Below are 22,527 nucleotides of genomic sequence, written 5' to 3'. Positions count from 1 at the left end.
AAAACCTGGAAGAAATGGACAAATTCTTAGAAATGCACACATTCCGAGACTGAGCCAGGAAGAAATAGAAAATATAAACAGACCAATCACAAGTAATGAAATTGAAACTGTAATTAAAAATCTTCCAATAAACAAAAGCCCAGGACCAGATGGCTTCACGGGCAAATTCTATCAAACATTTAGAGAAGAGTTAACACCTATCCTTCTCAAACTCTTCCAAAATACAGCAGAGGGAGGAACACTCCCAAACTCATTCTAAGAGGCCACCATCACCCTGATACCAAAACCAGACAAAGATGTCACAAAGAAAGAAAACTACAGGCCAATATCACTGATGAACATAGATGCAAAAATCCTCCACAAAATACTAGCAAACAAAATCCAACAGCACATTAAAAGGATCATACAACATGATCGAGTGGGGTTTATCCCACGAATGCAAGGATTCTTCAATATACACAAATCAATCAATGTGATACACCATATTAACAAATTGAAGGAGAAAAACCATATGATCATTTCAATAGATGCAGAGAAAGTTTTCAACAAAATTCAACACCCATTTATGAAAAAAACCCTCCAGAAAGTAGGCATAGAGGGAACTTTCAGATTGCCAACAGATTGCCAGATTCAGATTATACAGATTGCCAACAAACACAGGAAAGAATCCTCAACATCATTAATCATTAGAGAAATGCAAATCAAAACTACAATGAGATATCATCTCACACCAGTCAGAATGGCCATCATCAAAAAATCTACAAACAATAAATGCTGGAGAGGGTGTGGAGAAAAGGGAACCCTCTTGCACTGTTGGTGGGAATGTAAATTGATACAGCCACTATGGAGAACAGTATGGAGGTTCCTAAAAAAACTAAAAATAGAACTACCATATGACCCAGCAATCCCACTACTGGGCATACACCCTGAGAAAACCATAATTCAAAAAGAGTCATGTACCACAATGTTCATTGCAGCTCTATTTACAATAGCCAGGATATGGAAGCAACCTAAGTGTCCATTGACAGATGAATGGATAAGAAGATGTGGCACATATATACAATGGAATATTACTCAGCCATAAAGAGAAACAAAATTGAGTTATTTATAGTGAGGTGGATGGACCTAGAGTCTGTCATACAGAGTGAAGTAAGCCAGAAAGAGAAAAATAAATACCGTATGCTAACACATATATATGGAATCTAAAAAAAAACCCAAAATGGTCATGAAGAACCTAGGGGCAAGATGGGAATAAACAGTTAGACCTACTAGAGGGTGGACTTGAGGACACGGGGAGGGGGAAGGGTGGGCTGGGACAAAGTGAGAGAGTGGCATGGACATATATACACTACCAAGTGTAAAATAGATAGCTAGTGGGAAGCAGCCACATAGCACAGGGAGATCAGCTCGGTGCTTTGTGACCACCTAGAGGGGTGGGATGGGGAGGGTGGGAGGGAGGGAGACGCAAGAGGGAGGAGATATGGGGATGTATATATATGTGTAGCTGATTCACTTTGTTGTAAAGCAGAAACTAACACACCATTATAAAGCAATTATAGTCCAATATAGATGTTTAAAAAAAAAATAGAAGATTTCAGTACATCAAATACGAAAAATGTTAAAAGATACACTAGTAAAGATATTTGCAAAGCATATATATAAAACTAAAAAAAGTCTTAGTATCTAAAATAAAATTTTAGGGAATCCCTGGTGGTCCAGTGGTTAGGACTTGGCGCTTTCACTGCCATGGCCAAGGTTCAATCCCTGGTCAGGGAACTAAGATCCTGCAAGCCGTGTGGCCAAAAATAAATAAGTAAAATTTTTAAAAAGAAAAATAACCCAATAAAATAGTACTTTTAAAACTATAGTTGACCCATTAATGGGCCCTGAAATTCATTTCATGGGTTATAGATTAGCAGTTAAAAATATAAAATAGATCAGAGGGACTTCCCTGGTGATGCAGTGGTTAAAAATCCTCCTGCCAGGGCTTCCCTGGTGGCGCAGTGGTTGAGAGTCCGCCTGCCAATGCAGGGGACACGGGTTCAAGCCCTGGTCCGGGAAGATCCCACATGCCGCGGAGCAACTGGGCCCGTGAGCCACGATTACTGAGCCTGCGCGTCGGAAGCCTGTGCTCCGCAACAAGAGAGACCGCGACAGTGAGAGGCCCGCGCACCGCGATGAAGAGTGGCCCCCGCTTGCCACAACTAGAGAAAGCCCTCGCACAGAAACGAAGACCCAACACAGCCATAAATAAATAAATAAATAAATAAATAATTTAAAAAAAAAAAAATCCTCCTGCCAATGCAGGGGACATGGGTTTGATCCCTGGTCCAGGAAGCTCCCACATGCCATGGAGCAACTAAGCCCGTGCACCACAACTACTGAGACTGTATGCCACAACTACTGAGCCCACGTGCCACAACTACTGAAGCCCTCGCGCCCTAGAGCCCGTGTTCTGCAACAAGAGAAGCCACCACAATGAGAAACCCGCACACCGCAACTGAGTATCCCCCGTTCACTGCAACTAGAGAAAGTCCACGCGCAACAACGAAGACCCAATGCAGCCAAAAAAAAATTAATGAAAAACAAATTTTTTAATAAATAAAATAAAATCAAATCACTAGGCTATCATTGTTTAAAAAAATTAAAATAAAATAGAAAATATCTGAGTATATATCACACATTAAAAATAAATATTACTTTGTGAAATTTGTTTCAGTTATACATCTATACACGTGTATGCATGCAAACATACTGGATCACAGTATAAAATAAAGTTCTTATGATGAGTAACAGTTTTAAACACACTAAACTAGAAAATTAATAAAATATACAGGCTGCACAAAAGTGTGAATGTGCTTAGTGCCATTGAATTCTACCTTAAAAATGGTTTAAATGGTAAAATTTTGTTATGTATATTTGATCATAATAAAAATATATAAACAGATAATTCACAAAAGAGGAAATCAGCAAACACATAAAAAAGAGGCTGGATACAGTAGTCATCAGAGAAATGCAACTTAAAATCCTAATGAATTAGTCTTCACACTCATCAGATGAGCAAATAATTGAAAAGTCTAACAATGCCAAATGTTGGTAAGAATGTGAAGCAACAGGAGCTGTCCTATTTGCATCTGGGATTATAAATTTATTATTTGGTAACATCTAGTAAAGTGACCAAGTAATTCCACTAAGGAGAAATGCTCATGGCAGCACTGTTTATAATAGTGGAAAAAATGAATACGATCTAAATATTCATTAACAAGATAATGGATAAATAAACAACATTTAAATACTATACAACAATAATAATGAATCAGTGATCCTCATTCATCAGCATGGATAAATTCACAAAGCAGAACATTACGCCAACAGAGCTGTAAAGTATATACAACAGCATGATTTATATGAAGTTTGAAATATTCAAATACTACTGCATAGTCTTAAAAATAGAAATATATTCACTGGGATGATAACTGTCAAATTGAGGACAATGAAGAACTGATGGTCACCTAATCTATGACAAAGGAGGCAAGGATATACAGCGGAGAAAAGACAGCCTCTTCAATAAGTGGTCATGGGAAAACGGGACAGCTACATGTAAAAGAATGAAATTAGAACACTCCCTAACACCATACACAAAAAGAAACTCAAAATGGATTAAAGACCTCAATGTAAGGCCAGATACTATAAAACACTTAGAGGAAAACATAGGCAGAACACTCTATGACATAAATCACAGCAAGATCCTTTTTGACTCACCTCCTAGGGAAGTGGAAATAAAAACAAAAATAAACAAATGGGACCTAATGAAACTTAAAAGCTTTTGCACAGCAAAGGAAACCATAAACAAGACGAAAAGACAACCCTCAGAATGAAAGAAAATATTTGCAAATGAAGCAACTGACAAAGGATTAATCTCCAAAATATACAAGCAGTTCATGCAGCTCAATATCAAAAAAACAAACAACCAATCAAAAAATGGGCAGAAGATCTAAATAGACATTTCTCCAAAGAAGACATACAGTTGGCCAAAAAGCACATGAAAAGACGCTCAACATCACTAATTATCAGAGAAATGCAAATCAAAACTTCCATGAGGTTATCACCTCACACTGGTCAGAACGGCCATCATCAAAAAATCTACAATGTGTGGGAGAGGGTGTGGAGAAAAGGGAACACTCCTACACTTTTGGTGGGAATGTAAATTGGTACAACCACTATGGAGAACAGTATGGAGGTTCCTTAAAAAACTAAAAATAGGGGAATTCCCTGGCAATCCAGTGGTTAGGAATCCACACTCTCACTGCCAAGGGCCCGGGTTCAATCCCTGGCTGGGTAACTAAGATGCCACAAGCTGCACAGCGTGGCCAAAAAACAAAAATAAAAACAAAATACCTAAAAACAGAGCTACTGTGTGATCCTGCAATCCCACTCCTGGGCATATATCCAGAGAAAAGCATAATTTGAAATGATATATGCACCCCAATGTTCATTGCAGCACTATTTACAATAGCCAGGACATGGAAGCAACCTTAATGTCTATCGACAGAGGAATGGATAAAGAAGATGCGGTACACAGATACAATGGAATATTATTCAGCCATAAACAAGAATGAAATAATGCCATTTGCAGCAACATGGATGGACCTAGAGATTATCATAATAAGTGAAGTAAGTCAGACAGAGAAAGACAAATATCATATAATACCACTTATATGTGGAATCTAAAAAAATGGTACTAATGAACTTATTTACAAAACAGAAATAGAGTCACAAATGTAGAAAACAAACTTGTGGTCACCAGGGGGTTTTAAGACAATAGTGAAAATTTACTTTTAGAATTTTTTAGTTTTGTTTCTTTAAAGATGCTTAAACCTATGTTTATTTTAGCAAGTTTCCATGAGTCCTTAGAAGTGTTTTACTATAAAACTACCATGGATTCCCTCACTGATTCTGAATTCTGGTTTTTCATACATAGAGTCAGTATCTTTAAAATTCCTATTGCTCATAATTGAATTTCTATGTAATGCACTTTTTTGGTGATAACTTATGAAATTTTTCTTCTTGTGGTTCTGAGGGATTTCAGCATTGCTGCACACTGAACCTGTTCCCAACGAGTCTGAGGTTCTTGATGTCTTGTCGCAAAAAGAATTCAGTGAGAGACAAAGTGATAGCTAAGAAGTGGATTTATTGGGTTGGTCAAAAGTTTGTTCGGGTTTTACTTTGGAAAAACCCAAATGAACTTTTTGGCCAACCCAATATTTACAGAGAAACACACCCCACAGGCAGAGTGTGGGCCATCTCAGAAGGCGAGAGAGCCCTGAAATATGGCGTGGTTAGTTTTTATGGGCTGGGTAATTTCATAGGCTAATGAGTGGGAGGATTAATCCAATTATTTCGAAGAAAGGGTGGAGACTTCCAGGAATTGGGCCACCGCCCACTTTTTGGCCTTTTATGGTTAGCCTCAGAACTGTCATGGCTCTGGTGGGTGTGTCATTTAGCATATGCTAATGTATTACAATAAGCGTATAATGAGGCTCAGGTCTACTGGAAGTTGAATATTCTGCCATCTTGGACCTAGCTGGTTCTAACCAGTTTTTGTCATGTCCTATGACTATGTCATTCTTTTAAAGGTTGTGCCCTGCCCCCTTCTCTCCTGTTTCAAACCCATTTTACCTTCTCATCCATGGCAGCTGTTTTGTGTTTGTAATGGAATCTAAACTCAGATTATATAATAGGGTGGTCAGTCCTCATGGAGGGCCCTGGCAGCTTGGACAACGGTGAAGCCCTCCCTCAGGTGACTTACGGACAGGAGACCATACCTAGACATTGGAGTGGAAGGATGTGAGAGGCCTTGTCAGGAGCATGTATATGTGAGACACCTGGAGAAGCAGTGGACGGGAACTGGGATGAGGAAGGGATGGTGGCAAGGTCCCATGGTTATGACATGGGGGTAATAGGTTATTAATACCCAGAGGTCATTGAGGCCTGCACAATTGATTATAGGAGGTCTAGTAATCGGGGCTTCCTTGGTGGCAAGTCCAACCGACAAGAGTTAAACTCAAAGTGGCCTAGGCAAAAAGGGAAGTCATTGGGTCACTTGATAGAAAAGTCTAGGGGTTCAAACAATGTCACCAAGCCTATTTTTTCTCTCTCTCCACTTGCTGATTGGTATTTTTCTGTTTTGACTTCTTCTTAGTCCAACATTCTATAGGCCTCAGAAGCCCCAGCCTTGCATCAGCCTGACTCTGGCAATCTCAGCAGAAAAAATAAATTTCTTTCCATTTAGTTAAAATAAAGGTCACAGGGCTGGAGCTCATTGGCTCAAATTGTGTCACTGCTCATTCATGAACCAATGATGGTTAGGTGATGGAAGAGCAGCCAGGCCTAGAACACAAAGGATGGGATCTATTCTATTCACATACGTGAACTGAGAGTAAAGGAGAGCAATTCCTCATAGGCATTCAAAACACTGCTAGCAGGAGAAGCAGGGAATAAATGATGAGCAGACAAAAAACAGCATATGTGTGCAACAGCCGTGATGTGTAAAATTTGTGTTGTTTTTAAGCCCCTGACAAATGATCAGTAGGCTATAGAGCAAGGGTAGAAGACAGGTTCTCCCCAGGAGCAATCAGGCTGGTTCCTAGTGCAATAGGGAGCGTTTAAATGTAGGAGGAAAAATGTATGGGAGAGCAGAGAGCTAGCAACGGTGAGATCTGGAGGTATTAACTAGGCCACTCATTCTAAGTGGAAGAACTATCAACTAGAAATGGGTTGTATGACAAAGAGCTGAAAGAGGCAAAGGCAGATTCAGAAAGTGTATTAGTTAATACGGTTTTGGCTGCATGTGACAGGACACAGGACACATTCCAGAACACGTGGTAACATTCTATTATTCTATTAGGCAATTCCAGAGTTGGCAGATGCAATGATCTGATGATGTCAGGTCACTGGGACAGCTTTTGTGAGCTTCTCTCGGCTTTCCCCTCATGGTTGCAAGATGACAGCCACAGCTCCAACCATCATATTCTCACACATCAATGTTCAAAGACAGGAAGAAAGTGAGGGGGTGGGCTCTATCCCTGCTTGTCTCTCTTTTACCAGAGGAAAAAAAATCTTTCCTAGATACTCAACAGGTTTCCTTTTCTATCTTGTATGTCCAGGTTCTCATTGTAAGGGAAGCTGAAAGTAAAATCCAGCATTTAGCCCCTTTGGTGGCAAAAAGGCTCTGCCAACAACGAGAAGACCAGCTGAACAAAAATGGGGATCAGGTGGGAAGAAGCTGCCCAGGGCAGGTGGCAGGACTCCATCTGACAGGACGTGCTGCTACTAATGCTCTTCACCTCCCTGAGTCTTCTGTGGTCCTCACACCCTGGATTGTTCGTGAGAGCAGCAAGCTGTGTTGTCCTAAATTATCATGTATTTGCTTTGAAATGATGTTTACATTCTCACAAACTCTAAAATACCTAGAAGTAGGACTCTTTTCATGAGAGACTTGCATGGTATAATTTTTTAAAATGCAAATCCAAGTTGAAGAGATACAGAGATTTGCATATATGCAGAAACATATTATGTTTTTTAGATTTAAAAATGAATATCATACAGACATCAATTTATCATAATTCAAATCTCAGAGGATTTTTTGAGGAATGATGATAGGATTCAAAAATTCATAGAGAAAAATGTTTGAAAATATCAAATAAAATGTATTAAGTAATTTTTAAAAAACGTTTAAATCTTAGAGTGATCCTAGTAGAAACCATTACTTTTTGTGATGATGAATCTTTTCTGCAGTTCAGAAATTCCTTACATTTTACTAAAGCTTTTCCTTCTCATAAATTCAAGTAAAATTAAACTCAATATTGTTGTTGTTTAATGGAAAAAAATATAGTACCATCCAATTTTTAGTAAACTATTTGATCTGTCCATTCATTGAACAAGCATGTCGGTACCCACCACATGCCAGACACTGCTCTAGATGTGAGCATAAGTAGTGAACAGAACACACATAAATCCCTGCCCCATCTCTCCATCCAGCCAGCTGCCCAACTAGTCTACATCTAATTACAGCACTAATGGATGTGTTGCAACAGTAGGACTTAGTTTGATTTGTTCTTTTCTCTGTTGTATTTCTCTGAACCACTTCATTGTTTAATAATAACTGTCATTTATGTCCTCCAGGAAGCAGATGTCAAAACAAAGTTAAAGGTGCCAGAGATTTGTTGCAGGTAATGCCTGTGAAAAGTAGAGGGGAGAGGGAGCGGGAGTAGGCAGGGAAAACCTTCAGACTGCAAGTGTCGATCTGGTACCCATGAAAGAAGAGGGGAAAGGAAGGGAGATTCGGAGAAAGAGCTCCAGACTACAGTACAGCTCTGAGAAGTTTCACGTAATCTGACAATGCAGTCCAGCACACGGATGGCTCATAGAGCAGTCTGCCTGTGTTGGCAGAAAAGGCCAGGGCTAGTCCCTCTGCTGTGCTCAGTCATTGGCTGGGAGCTGCCTGGGAAGAGGGTGGTCTCAGCTCAAACACTGTGGCAGATCCTGAGGGTGCTGCAACTAGAGAGAGTCAGCCACTGCACTCGTCACAGCTGAAAGGTGAGCTCCTTCTTGAAATGAGGTTTGAGCAGGGCCTCCACGGTTGCCACACTCACTATGAAACACTTCTATTTTTAAAAAGTCATTTCTTAAAAAAAACTTTTTTTGTAGCCAACGTATAAAGACAAAAGAGCAGAAAATAGGTCAACTGTATTTTCTGCTAAATCAAAACAACTGTAAAAGAAAACACAAACTTAACTGCATAACATTTTATAATTTCTAGAACTCCAAAACAACAATGAACAGAATTTGGAGTGAGGAACCAAGCTAGGAAAAACATTTGACATAAATATGACAGGCAAATTAACAGGCTTTAGCTGGAGAGAATTGATAAAAATTAATTTAAAAAAGCAAAGATATTTGAACTCCAATAAAGATAATATGTCAAAGATATAATTAGACAATTCATGGAAAAAGGTATAAAGCAAATAGAACTGGAATATTTTCAACCTCACTAGCAATTAAAAATAAGTAATTTTAAACATGATTTTTTTAACCTAAGAAATTAACAAAGGCTTAAAAAATTATATTACTCAGTACTTGTAAGAGTATGGTGAAATAAGTTATTCTTATACATTTCCGGAGATGGTGTAATTTGGTGATTATTATTTCCCTTATAAGAATATATGCTGAGGGGGCTTCCCTGGTGGCGCAGTGGTTAAGAATCTGTCTGCCAATGCAGGGGACACGGGTTCGAGCCATGGTCCTGGAAGATCCCACATGCTGCGGAGCAACTAAGCCCCTGAGCTGCAACTACTGAGCCCACGTGCCACAACTACTGAAGCCCACGCGCCTAGAGCCCGTGTTCTGCAACAAGAGAAGCCACTGCAATGAGAAGCCCGGCACCACAGTGAAGAGTAGCCCCCGCTCGCAACTAGAGAAAGACCACGCGCAGCAGCGAAGACCCAATGCAGCCAAAGATTAATTAATTAATTAATTAATTAGTTAAAAAAATAAAAAGAAGAAGAATATATGCTGAGGGACTTCCCTGGTGGTCCAGTGGCTAAGACTCTGCACTCCCAATGCAGGGGGCCCAGGTTCGATCCCTGGTCAGGGAATTAGATCCTACATGCAAGCCACAACTAAGAAGTCCACATGCCACAACTAAAGATCCCGTGTGCCACAACAAAGACCCAGTGCAGCCAAATAAATAAATATTAAAAAATATATATACATATGCTGAGGAAATAATTTAAAATAGAAGAAAAAAAAGCTTTAGGTACAAAAATGTTATTCTAGTCAGGATTCTTGATTACGAGAAACTCAACTGAAGCAGCTTAAGCCAAAAAGGGGAAATTACATGTTCATATAAACAAACCATCAAACCATGGAAAGTAGGGTTTAGATCAGGCCTGGGGGTAGACTGGATGCAGAAACTCCACAGCAAGTCATGCATGGGCACACTCTCTCTCTTTCTCTCTCTCTCTCTTTGTCTCACACACACATATACACACACCATACCCCTCAGCATCTGATGTGTGTTGGCCTCATCCTCCCAGCTCTGGGGGAAAAACAAAACAAAAACAATGGTACATTAATTATTAGGTATTGAAAGATTGTTTTTCTGGACAATAATCAGGGACTTCCCTGGCGGCCCAGTGGATAAGACTCCAAGCTCTCAATGCAGGGGCCCCAGGTTTGATTCCTAGTCAGGGAACTAGATCCCACATGTACGCTGCAACTAAATCCACATGCTGCAACGAAGACCCCGCACAGCCAAAATAAATAAATAAATTAAATAAATATTAAAAAATAATAAAGTGTTTAAAAGGGGCTCAGGTATAGTACATGATGGAGAACAAAGCAGCCACTAGCTTTGGGGTCACATCCTTACAGCTTGTGATCTGAAGGGAGTGAGACTCTGCTCTACTCAGCCCGGGTCACGAGCCCGTCACTGAGCCAGTTGCTGGTCGCCTTTCCCTGTTGGATCTCTCTTGGGAACCCCCACCGGCCAGTCTTATTCCAGATCTTCACGGTCTCTCACCTGGACTGTGTGTTTGCTCTCACAGCTCTCAGACTTCCCATAGAAACCCCTACCAAGCCCCCACATGCCACATCCACCCCCATGAATCCACCCTGCTCACTGTGACCAGGGTTAGCTTTTTCTCCTAAAACATAAATCTGATCGGGTCACTCTTTTGCATCAACTTTTCACCGGCTCCCACTGCTCTCAGGATGAAGTCCGTCTTCTTTGCTCAGCCCATAAGGCTGCACAGTCTCATTCAACAATCTCCCCTCCCACTGCTCTCCTTGACATACACCGTCCAGGCGCACACCCTGCCCTTTCCCCAGAGTCTCTGTTCTTAACACACTCTGTGTCCCACACCACTGCTGGGGCAAACCAGTTCCAGACTGTGACCAGCTCTGAGCAAGTCCAGCCAAGGCTGCCTTGTCTCTATTCCACACCAGGGACCTTTGGCTTTAGGCCTTGGGGCTTCTCTAACCTCATGAAGTAGGATGTCCATGAGAACCTAGTGTTAAACTAATTAAACAAGGAGGCCGCTAGACTTAGATGGCATTAACGCCGAGGTGGCCTACTAAGCAAACCAAAATCTAAGCCTGTAAATGCCCAAGGTCACAAAATCCAAACCTAAGGACAACCAAACACAAACAGCCAACCATGCTTTAAGCTATAGCCAATCAAGTAATTTCCTTGCTTTGTTTCTGCATCTTCTCTATAAACATCTCTCCCAGCTTCTGTTGGCGGAGTGCTCCTAACTACTTCTGGTTTGGCGCTGTAAGATTCTTTTTTTTTTTTTTTTTTTTTTTAAATTTTTAATTTTATTTATTTTATTTTTGGCTGCGTTGGATCTTTGTTGCTGTGCGCAAGCTCTTCTCTAGTTACGGCAAGCGGGGGCTACTCTTCGTTGCTGCGCAGGCTTCTCATTGCGGTGGCTTCTCTTGTTGCAGAGCATGGGTTCTAGGTACGCAGGCTTCAGTAGTTGTGGCATGCGGGCTCAGTAGTTGTGGCTCATGGGCTCTAGAGCGCAGGCTCAGTAGTTGTGGTGCACAGGCTTAGTTGCTCCGCGGCATGTGGGATCTTCTCGGACCAGGGCTCGAACCCGCATCCCCTGCATTGGCAGGCGGATTCTTAACCACTGCACCACCAGGGAAGCCCTGGCGCTGTAAGATTCTAATCAATTTTTCCTAAAATTTTTTAAGTGCCTCAGTTTATCTTTTAATACTGTTCAACTCTCAGGTAGGCACCAGCCAAAGGCCCAGAACAGTTGAAGTCTATGAGGCCACCCTTGACCAAGAGAAGATCAGAGCCAATGATAAATGCTTTCCCCTTTTGTTTCCCCAGAGGAAACAAAAAGCTCCTCAGACATCTCATAAAGCTCCTCAAAAGGCCCCTCAGGATGGAGCACCAGTCACCCACACCAGTGCCAGACCCAGTGGCCACATGCATGTGGTGGCTGCTTCTTCCTTGTTTCACTTCCCACGGGATCACATTCCCACATAATCTACCTGAACTCAAACCTTTGCCTCAGGATCTGCTTTGGAAGAACTCAGGCTAGGACACTAATCTTTATCCAGGCCAACAACTTCCTGGAAGGTCATAATCTGACCAAATCTGGAGGGAAGATCCAAAGCCTGAGAAAAGAAAGACTATTCAATGAGGAATATCTAATTCCCACATCTAACTCTAATTCAGATAGAACTGAGGACGCATGAAGCTCAATCTCAGAGCAGTTTGGCATTCAATGCCAACAGTCCAGCAACCAAACTAACACAAATAAAATCATTACTATCATCTCTCTCAGAAAGCATCAAGGATATTTTTAATACACATATTTTTTAAAAATCCTTTCTCTCACCTCCAGTGGCACTTTCAGTGTCCTCTATGTGGAAAAGAATTGCCCATCAAGTCCATATTCTCTCTTCTTGACCTTCAACCATCAATTACAAAATTCATGAGAGAAAAAGTCCTCATAATTCTAGACTTCCTTCTCCTTTCTTTTCCTCCTTTTATCCTCTCTTTTTTTTTCCTCTTATGAGTACATCTTGGCCTTTTTCTATGAAAATACTCCAACCTGTCTCTTCTGTGTTCTGTTTTCTACTATTGTCCCAATTCTGCATCACAGAGCCCAGAAACCAACTTGGCAAAGAGAGAATCCTCCTCAGCTCTCAGGAAAAAGGAGAGGTGGGCGTCACTAGACTCAGAGTTCTCTTTAGTGGGTAAAAGAGACTGTGAACACTCCACTTAAATACATTTGTTCCTAGTCACACAATACTTAAGCTAAACACAAAGGCAAGTGCATCTCAAGGTTCCTCATTCCTCTGCAAGGAAAAGAAGAAAAGATGAGTGAAGTGAACAGCCTTTAAAAATTGACATTAACCTAGGAATTCTCATAGTCCTTGTGCTATCTATCTAACTCTACTTTTGAAGTATGTGATACACAATATTTTTTATATTTGTTAAATCCCTTAACATATCCTTGTGACTGAGAAATTGTCTGGTAGTTCAGATAGTCCCAGAATTGCTGGAAGTAGGGAATATCTTCTGCAGTAATATTCTAAGGACACTCAATGAGAGGCAGGGGGGATTACTAAAGGATGACCTGTATTACAGTGCTACAAACACTGGAAATCAGATTATAATCACACGTTGTTTGGTGAGCCTGGACTCAGGGCCATGGGAGCTCATGGCATCAAGGAGCTGTGATTGCTGGACACTTTCAACTCATCTCTAGAACTTGACCTGCCACACAGGTGAGCTGGGCGTGTTCCCAGGTTAGGGTGTAAGCTGTGTGGGAGAGAACTCACCAGGGTCTCTCTCCCTATCTCTGTCTTTCCCAAGGCTCTTTCTTTGGATAGGCTAATATCCTTGGTCAAGCCTGGTCCCACCATGGGTGTGGGTGCTCAGGAGGGGATGTGCCTTGGGCATCACTTCCACAAAGGGCCTGAAGTGGAAGAGGTGACTCCTTGAACCAAGAGATACAGTAGTGGGGTTGAAGAGGATATGCATCATATGCCTTTATGCTTGAACTCCAATCCAGTCCACACTGCCTGAGTGCAATGAAAGGGTAATTTAATAAACCTTACAATTATCTTGTGACCGGCACAGTTATATTGTATTATGTGTTGTATGTGTTAAAGTGTTAATTGCCTCAACGTAAACATTCAAAATAGCAGTTTTTCTAAGTCATTTTGCATTTCTTCATTTATTTTAATAAGTGGGAATAACTTAGGCCTCTCAAATTCTGAGCAGTCCTGGGTCAAGTAGCTCTTGTCTGGACATTATGTCTCTAGAGATGGACTTTGTAGATCTCTACACCATTAACTAGTTAACAGCTAGTTAACCATGTTAACTAGTTAACAAATGAGAGAAAATGAAACAACTGCTACCTGAGTGCTTACTCTTTGTAAGGCACCGGTACAAGTGAAAAAATAGTAGACTTAGTTCTTGCCCTCAAGTTTATATGCCAGAGAGGCAGATGGGCACTAATCATGGAATCACATCATTAATATAAAATTACACTAATGTGGGTGTTCCCTGGTGGCCTAGTGGTTAGGATTCCAGGCTTTCACTGCCATGGCCCGGGTTCAATCCCTGGTCAGGGAACTGAGATCCTGCAAGCCTTGTGGCACAGCCAAAAAAAACACAAAATTACACTCATGGTAAGTTGCAATAGGGGAATTTGACCTTCTTTAGTGGGAATCAGAAAAGTATTCATGAGGAAAGGACAGAGGTTAAACAGATATCTGAGAAGGGGAATAGAAATAAAGTGGGAAAAAGGTGGCAGGACTGGGAAAGAGAGTCCCAGGCAGGGGGAAGAGCATGTTTAAAGGCCCTTTGGTGAGAGGGAGCAGCACAGATTTGAGACTTTGAAAGATGGCCTGAGCCTCTAAGGCACAGAGAGCCAGAGAGAGCAGGGTTCAGAGGAGGCTGGTTGAAGGAGATTACTTTGTTTGTTTTTTAAATTTATTTCTTTTATTTATTTATTTTTGGCCACATTGGGTCTTCAATGCTGTGCGTGGACTTTCTCTAGTTGCAGCCAGCGGGGGTTACTCTTTGTTGCGGTGCGCGGGCTTCTCATTGCGGTGGCTTCTCTTGTTGCGGAGCACGGGCTCTAGGCATGTGGGCTTCAGTAGTTATGGCACACGGGCTCAGTAGTTGTGGCTCGTGGGCTCTAGAGTGCAGGCTCAGTAGTTGCGGCGCACGGGCTTAGTTGCTCTGTGGCATGTGGGATCTTCCCGGACCAGGGATCAAAGCCATGTCGCCTGCATTGGCAGGCGGATTCTTAACCACTGTGCCACCAGGGGAGTCCTGAAGGAGATAACTTTGAATTTCCAGGTTGTTTTTTTTTTTCTTTTGAGGGGGATAGTCTCACTGCTACCCACACACACCACCTTCAAGCCCCACCCAGAATATCACTGGTCCCACCACATATCCAAATTCTAATCATCTTTCAGAGCTCAACTTGAGCCTGAGCTCTCTAGAATACACCAAGCTAATCACTTATTGCCCTTAAAGAACTTTCTTAATGTGCTTCAGATTTTGAACAGCAGTAAAACTGAGAGGGAACATACCCATAATTGCGGGAAGTGTCGTCCAAAGGAAGAGAATTTAAGCAACAATATTAAAACGAGTTAAACGACTTTACAGAAGTAGACAGAAAGAAGGAAATATGCCCACACAGGAAATTTTTGAAAGCTTTTCCAGATAAGGGGAATTTTTACTTATTCAGGGCAACAGCTTTGAGTTATTAGGGGAGTTTTCAAATACAAATATTGCAGTGCATGCCAAGGGTGTAAAGATGGATTACAAAGAAGCTACAGTAGAGAGAATCCACAGAGCCCAAATTTGGCTCTTTTAGAGGACTTTTGAAAAAGTAGACAAAACCCTGGCAAACTGGTAAAGAAATCAAAAGAAAAAGCATAAATAGACAATATTAGGAGTAACAAGGGAGCATTACTATAAATACAACAAAGATTTTTTTAAAAGAGAATACTAAGAACAACTTTTTGGCAATAAAACTGAAATCAGATTAAATGAATAATTGACTAGAAAAATATATCTCTTCAAAATTAATTCAATAAGAAAATAAGTAAGTTAGAGAATATATAACTGGAATTAGGCAGGGAAGGTAGACTTAACCGCAAATATTGGGTTGGCCAAAAAGTTCGCTCGGGTTTTTGGTAAGACGATATTACGGAAAACCCGAACGAACTTTTTGGCCAACCCAATAATTCATTGCTGGTTGACAGCAAATGACAGAAAAGGCATTCAGGAATTCCCATAGCAGCAAAATGGGTCTTTTCCCCCCATGCTTCTATCAATTGCCTATCTGTAATGCACAAAGAGACCATTTAATAACTGAGATTGTCAATGACCAAGGCAGATTTTCTTCTCATACTGATATCTTGTTGACCTGCAAGTTTCCCTGAAATTTCCACCGGTAACATTACCCTTAAGGGCCTCTGTTTTAGGCAGGTGTGTGCACTGTAACCAGCCTAAAGCACTGTGCCAGCAGTTCTGAGCCTTTTTCGTCTGCAGGACATTTTCGAATACCAGTGGCACACTTGCAAGGCCTTCAGACAATACTAAACTAGTTAGCGATAATTCCAATACACTCGTACTACAGTGGAACAATGCCACTGTGACTGTCAAAGCAGCAGTTATGATTGTCACCCTTCAGCACCATGTTACTATTTTAGCAGACCCTTTTACTACATGACCAGGCTCTGTTATACATTGTTAAGGCAATGACTTTACCTTTCACATCCACGCAACAGAAGACCTTTCTCTGGCACCGGCTTGCTCCACAGAAAGTTCTATGACATTGTACATTGTGTCACACAGCCCCTCAGCCTATTCCAGCTGACAGACCTCATATAAATAAATACATGTATACTGAATCCCAGGAAGAATTAACTGGAACGTGCTAGTCAAAATTTGACAATACCCACACCCTCCTGTGAAGGGTTCACCTTATACCTTGTACACTAGCTGAGAACTGCCAGGAGCTACTAGCAAGCCAACATACACAGGTGATTTATTTTCCAAAGTGCAGCATATCTTTTATTGGGGGTTAAATTGATGGTTATAGACAGATTTTCTCCATTTTAACAGTTATACACTTTTTTTTTTTTTAATTTTATTTATTTATTTATTTATTTATTTATTTATTTATGGCTGTGTTGGGTCTTCGTTTCTGTGCGAGGGCTTTCTCTAGTTGCGGCAAGTGGGGGCCACTCTTCATCGCGGTGCGCGGGCCTCTCACTATCGCGGCCTCTCTTGTTGCGGAGCACAGGCTCCAGACGTGCAGGCTCAGCAATTGTGGCTCACGGGCCCAGTTGCTCCGCGGCATGTGGGATCCTCCCAGACCAGGGCTCGAACCTGTGTCCCCTGCATTGGCAGGCAGACTCTCAACCACTGCGCCACCAGGGAAGCCCCTATACATTTATTTTTAATATATATTAGGAAGAAATGTAACTAGCACCTCAAACCTGGGTTTTCACAGATATTATTGTTTAAAATAATTTAAATTGACTTACCTAGCAATTTATATATTTAAATAATATATTTAAATTTACCTAGTCAGTTTATTTAAATATGAATGTTAAACTGATGATAGTACATATAATATGAGGCTGCAGTAAAAATCATGAAGGTGGCATATGAGTGATTGAAGTTTAGGAAAATGGTTTATCTAATTCTCTCATTAAGGCCCAATATCACCCAGCAGAAAGCAAGGACCAAAGAGAAGGTAACACATTGTAAGTATATGCTTTCAACCTAAATGTCTATCGACAGATGAATGGATAAAGAAGACGTGGCATGTGTGTATATATACACAATGGAATACTACTAAGCCATAAAAAGAATGTTATAATGCCATTTGCAGCAACATGGATGGACCTAGAGATTATCATACTAAGTGAAGTAAGTCAGACAAAGACACATATCATATGATATCATAGGTGTAATCTAAAAAAATGATACAGATGAACTTATTTATGAAACAGAAATAGACTCACCAACATAGAAAACAAACTTATGGCTACCAAAGGAGAATGATAAATTAGGAATTTGGGATTGAAAGATACACACTATTATATATAAAATAAATAAACAACAAGGACCTACTGTATAGCACAGGGAACTATATTAAATATCTTTCCTATAATGGAAAAGAATCTGAAAAAGAATATATATATATATATATATATATATATATATTTATATATATATATATATATATATATATATATATATATAAATGAATCACTTTGCTGTACACCTGAAACACTGTAAATCAACTATACTTCAACTTAAAACAAAACGCTTTCTCATAAATGATCTCAGGTGATCTCCCTTATATGAGCTGGGAAAGAGAAGTGTTGTTATAACCATTGTATAACTAGAGTAACTGAAATTCAGGGAGGATAAATAATGTATGTGACGTCATTCAGACAGCTGCATGGATCTTGCAGTTCTCAGAAGACATTGTTAAAGACAAAAACCACAGGCCCAAAATGGCATTGCTTGTGCTAAAGCCCATGATACCAAACCTAAATTTACTTTTAAAAAAATATATATTTATTTTTATTTATTTATTTATTTAGGCTGTGCTGGGTCTTAGCTGCAGCACGCGGGGATCTTTGTTGCGGCATGTGGGATCTTTCTGTTTTCTTTTTTAGTTGCAGCACGTGGGATCTTTTAGTTGTGGCATGCAGACTCTTAGTTGCGGCATGCGTGAGGGATCTATTTCCCCGAACAGGAATCGAACCCAGGCCCTCTGCATTGGGAGCGCGGAGTCTTACCCACTCGACCACCAGGGAAGTCCCCCAAACCTAGATTTAATACCTAACCTAACTGCAGTTTGACCCTCACCAGAAATGTAATCTTAATCAACCAGTCTGAAATTTTCTGTTCAGCACCACTGAGGTAATCTTTCACCCTCTGTGGCCCTTTCTACCCCCAGGAAAAAGAGGCAATGATGATGCATGATAAAATCCTTGTAGGTCCTTTCTACCCAAAAAAGACTGTCCTGGCCTAAAAATAATCTTTTCTTTTTTTTTTTTATAAATTTATTTATTTATTTTTGGCTGTGTTGGGTCTTCGTTTCTGTGCGAGGGCTTTCTCTAGTTGCGGCGAGCGGGGACCACTCGTCATCGCGGTGCACGGGCCTCTCACTATCGCGGCCTCTCTTGTTGTGGAGCACAGGCTCCAGACACTCAGGCTCAGTAGTTGTGGCTCACGGGCCCAGTTGCTCCGCGGCATGTGGGATCTTTCAGGACCAGGGATCGAACCCGTGTCCCCTGCACTGGCAGGCAGATTCTTAACCACTGTGCCACCAGGGAAGTCCCCCCAGCTCTTTTTTTGATCTTGAGCTTGTCACTTCCCCTCTCTGGTTGGCCGGATGATTTTTCAGAGCTCTTGCAATTCCAGTACTGTGTGACTCCAAACATAATGTTTAGATGAAGAAAAGAGAAAGAGAATTCAGAGTTTACTGATCCCAAAAGTGGCGCGCAGGGACACAGTCTCTAGAATAATCTAGGTTTGGGTCTGAATAGTGACAAGAATGAAAACAGGATTCCCAAGGGCTGTTTCAGAGAGCCTCCACCCCAGTAGCTGATGCTGGAATGTGGAAAGATCATCATTAGGACTAGGAGTCCACAGGGAGCTCACCTGGGACCCAAAGTGGGCAGGTCTTAACTAGACCTAAAGCTCCTAGAACTTGAAGTTGGAAGTTGAGTTACTCCATCAGAAATGTAACAGTGAGATTCAGGAAATATAGGACTTGCCCCAGGACTGGAAGGGTGATGAAGGCTGGACTCAATTAGCATATGCCATTGGCATTATGGTGCCATATATGATGCTGCCTTATTCACTTATTTCTGTGTTGTCTTGGGTCAGGTTTCCCAGAAGCTGACCCTGAGATGAGGATTTGTGTGCAATTGACTTATTAAGGAAAGGCTCCAGGAGAAAGCAGTACAAGAATTGGGAAGCAGGTTAGGGAAAGGGAAAAAGCCATGCCAGGCTGGTGAAGTCCCAGGCTTAGCCTGATCCTGAGGGAAACTCTGGAGGGTCAGTTACATCACAGAATCTGTCCAGCCTCAAGGCAAAGGAGCTGAGCTTCCTACTCCTACATTAGTTTCTACTCCTGCATTAGTTTCTACTCCTGCATTAGTTTCTACTCCTGCATTAGTCAGTCATTGCTTTTCGGCTGCCCTGAGGGCATGAAAACTCCCATTACCTTTCAGCTCTGGGAAGGTCCAGTTCAAGCTGCTTCGGTAGCCCTAGGGTAGTTCTCTAAAGAAGGCTGCAGGTTCCAGCTATTAAGAGCGAAGCCCCCAGAGGCTGTAGATGGGAACACAGTCCTGGTAGCTGGGGACACAAGGTAAAGCATCAATAATGTCCTTGATATTCATATAGGACTGACTTTTCTCCGCATTTGGATAATCAATTTATACGGAAAGAAGCATAGGTTTTGGAGTCAGACATGGCTCAGAATTCCAGGCTCCATCAATTATGAGGTTGTGATCTTAAAGTGCTCAACTGCTCTGAATCTCAGTCTTTGCATCTGCAAAGTTCAACTGATTGACCTCAAATAAACAAGGCGTAGTTTAATCAGTCCTAAGATGCATATATTTTCACATTTAAAATCTCTGAAATCAGGATACATCTTACAATCACTGTTGGCCAGGCAGTAATCACGACAGAGTTGTCCCTGCCTGTGCTTGCAAGAACTTGGTCCTAGCTGCTCATATTATTGTCACCTTAATTGAGTGATATGCACTGTTGATAGTTTATCTGTTTTAATCACCATTTAAAATGTCTGCAGATCCCACTACTGGGCATATACCCTGAGAAAACCATAATTCAAAAAGAGTCATGTACCACAATGTTCACTGCAGCTCTATTTACAATAGCCAGGACATGGAAGCCACCTAAGTGTCCATCGACAGATGAATGGATAAAGAAGATGTGGCACATATATACAATGGAATATTACTCAGCCATAAAAAGAAATGAAATTGAGTTATTTGTAGTGAGGTGGATGGACCTAGAGACCGTCACAGAGAGTGAAGTAAGTCAGAAAGAGAAAAACAAATACCATATGCTTACACATATGTATGGAATCTAAAAAAAAAAAAAGTTCTGAAGAACCTAGGGGCAGGACAGGAATAAAGACACAGACATAGAGAATGGACTTGAGGATATGGGAAGGGGGGAGGGTAAGCTGGGACGAAATGAGAGAGTGGCATGGACATATATACACTACCAAATGTAAAATAGATAGCTAGTGGGAAGCAGCTGCATAGAGCAGGGAGATCAGCTCTGTGCTTTGTGACCACCTAGAGGGGTGGGATAGGGAGGGTGGGAGGGAGACGCAAGAGGGAGGAGATAAGGGGTATATGTATAGGTATAGCTGATTCACTTTGTTATAAAGCAGAAACTAACACATCATTGTAAAGCAACTCTACTCCAATAAAGATGTTAAAAAAAAGAAAAAGGTCTGCAGGACTCCCCTGGTGGCGCAGTAGTTAAGAATCTGCCTGCCAATGCAGGGGACACGGGTTCGAGCCCTGGTCCGGGAAGATCCCACATGCCGCGGAGCAACTAAGCCCGTGCACCACAACTATTGAGCCTGCGCTCTAGAGCCCGCGAGCCACAACTACTGAGCCCGCATGCCACAACTACTGAAGCCCACATGCCTAGAGCCCATGCTCCACAAGAGGAGCCACTGCAATGAGAAGCCCGTACACTGAAACGAAGAGTACTCCCTGCTCGCCGCAACTAGAGAAAGCCCGCGACAGCAAGGAAGACCCAATGCCCAATGCAGCCAAAGAAAAAAAAAAGAAAAGTCTGCAGAATGATGACATTATGATTCAACACTGATATGAAAAGTTTCAGCAGAAACACACACAGAAAATAGAAACAACAGTAGAACGTGAATTTGGTATTAAAGATACAAATAATCCTCTTAGGAGTAACGACCACATTTACATATTTTAGCAAAGCAGTAAACCAACCACAGCCTTTATAGAACCTAAAAAAGGAAGACACCCACAAGTAGATGAATCTAGCTTACGTTTTGTTACAGAGAAATATACAGAAGGATTGCCTATCATGGCAGAGACATTGCCAAATCCTTCAGAATAGATGAAAGAAATTTCAAAGCAATAAGACGTTAGTGAGACTGAATCATAATGGCACAGCACTTCTTGGGTCACAGTTTAGTTGGCAGGTTTTTTCTTTCTCTCTGATACATAAAATAATGGTGAACCTCAGTCAGTGATGCCTTAGATTTGATGAAATCCCCCCCAAGTTCCACAATCACATTTGGCTGTGCCCTGGAGCTGACAGTGCTGAACAGAAGGTGAGGAAATAATGCCACCAGGAAAGAAGAGGCTGTATGGAAAGGCCAGACCTCATGCATGGGTCCCTGGGTGGCAGCAAAGAGTGAACATGGGATTGACTCATAACTGATGGGAAGGAAACTTTTAATGTATAAAAAAGAGTAGCTAGAGATGGCACATGACAAACAAAGCTGTAACTTCCAGAGCTGCTGTCTCTGCCCTATCCTCACTAGGGATTTCCTCTCCTCAGGGGTGACGTGCGGAGACTTAATAATCACCACGCTGCCCAAACAGAAGGCCCCCTGAAGCCTCCTCCTGGGCCAGGTGTGGCCCCTCTAGTTGCTGCATGTTTGGGGGGACAGGGCAGGGGTCTCGTAGGAGGGAAGTGGAAGAGCACTGGGGGCAGGGAGGGGCTAAGAATAGCAGCTATTTACCAATTAGTATGGAAATATTTTAACATTTAGAAAATCATCGTGGCCACACTGGTGTTTACCAGTTGAATATCAGACCTGCTACGACCCTTTCTTCTACATCTGTCCTTCCCTGTACAACGTGGAAAGACTGTACGATGTGGAAAACATAAGCCAGGCTGTAGTCTGCCATGGGCCTGAATCC

At 41.5% G+C, this 22,527-nt stretch overlaps 1 non-coding gene across 1 annotated transcript; it reads left to right on the top strand.

Moving 5' to 3' along the window:
- Window positions 1-9,583: 9,583 nt before the first annotated feature.
- TRNAG-CCC (transfer RNA glycine (anticodon CCC)) lies at window positions 9,584-9,656 on the top strand. Its single transcript has one exon. It is a non-coding gene; the product is annotated as a tRNA-Gly (tRNA).
- The last annotated feature ends 12,871 nt before the right edge of the window (window positions 9,657-22,527 follow it).

The sequence above is a fragment of the Eschrichtius robustus genome, chromosome 5 (genome assembly GCF_028021215.1).
Source record: "Eschrichtius robustus isolate mEscRob2 chromosome 5, mEscRob2.pri, whole genome shotgun sequence".
NCBI lineage: Eukaryota > Metazoa > Chordata > Mammalia > Artiodactyla > Eschrichtiidae > Eschrichtius > Eschrichtius robustus.
Note: the sequence above shows the minus strand (reverse complement) of the source record. Positions and strands in the feature narration are given on the sequence as shown.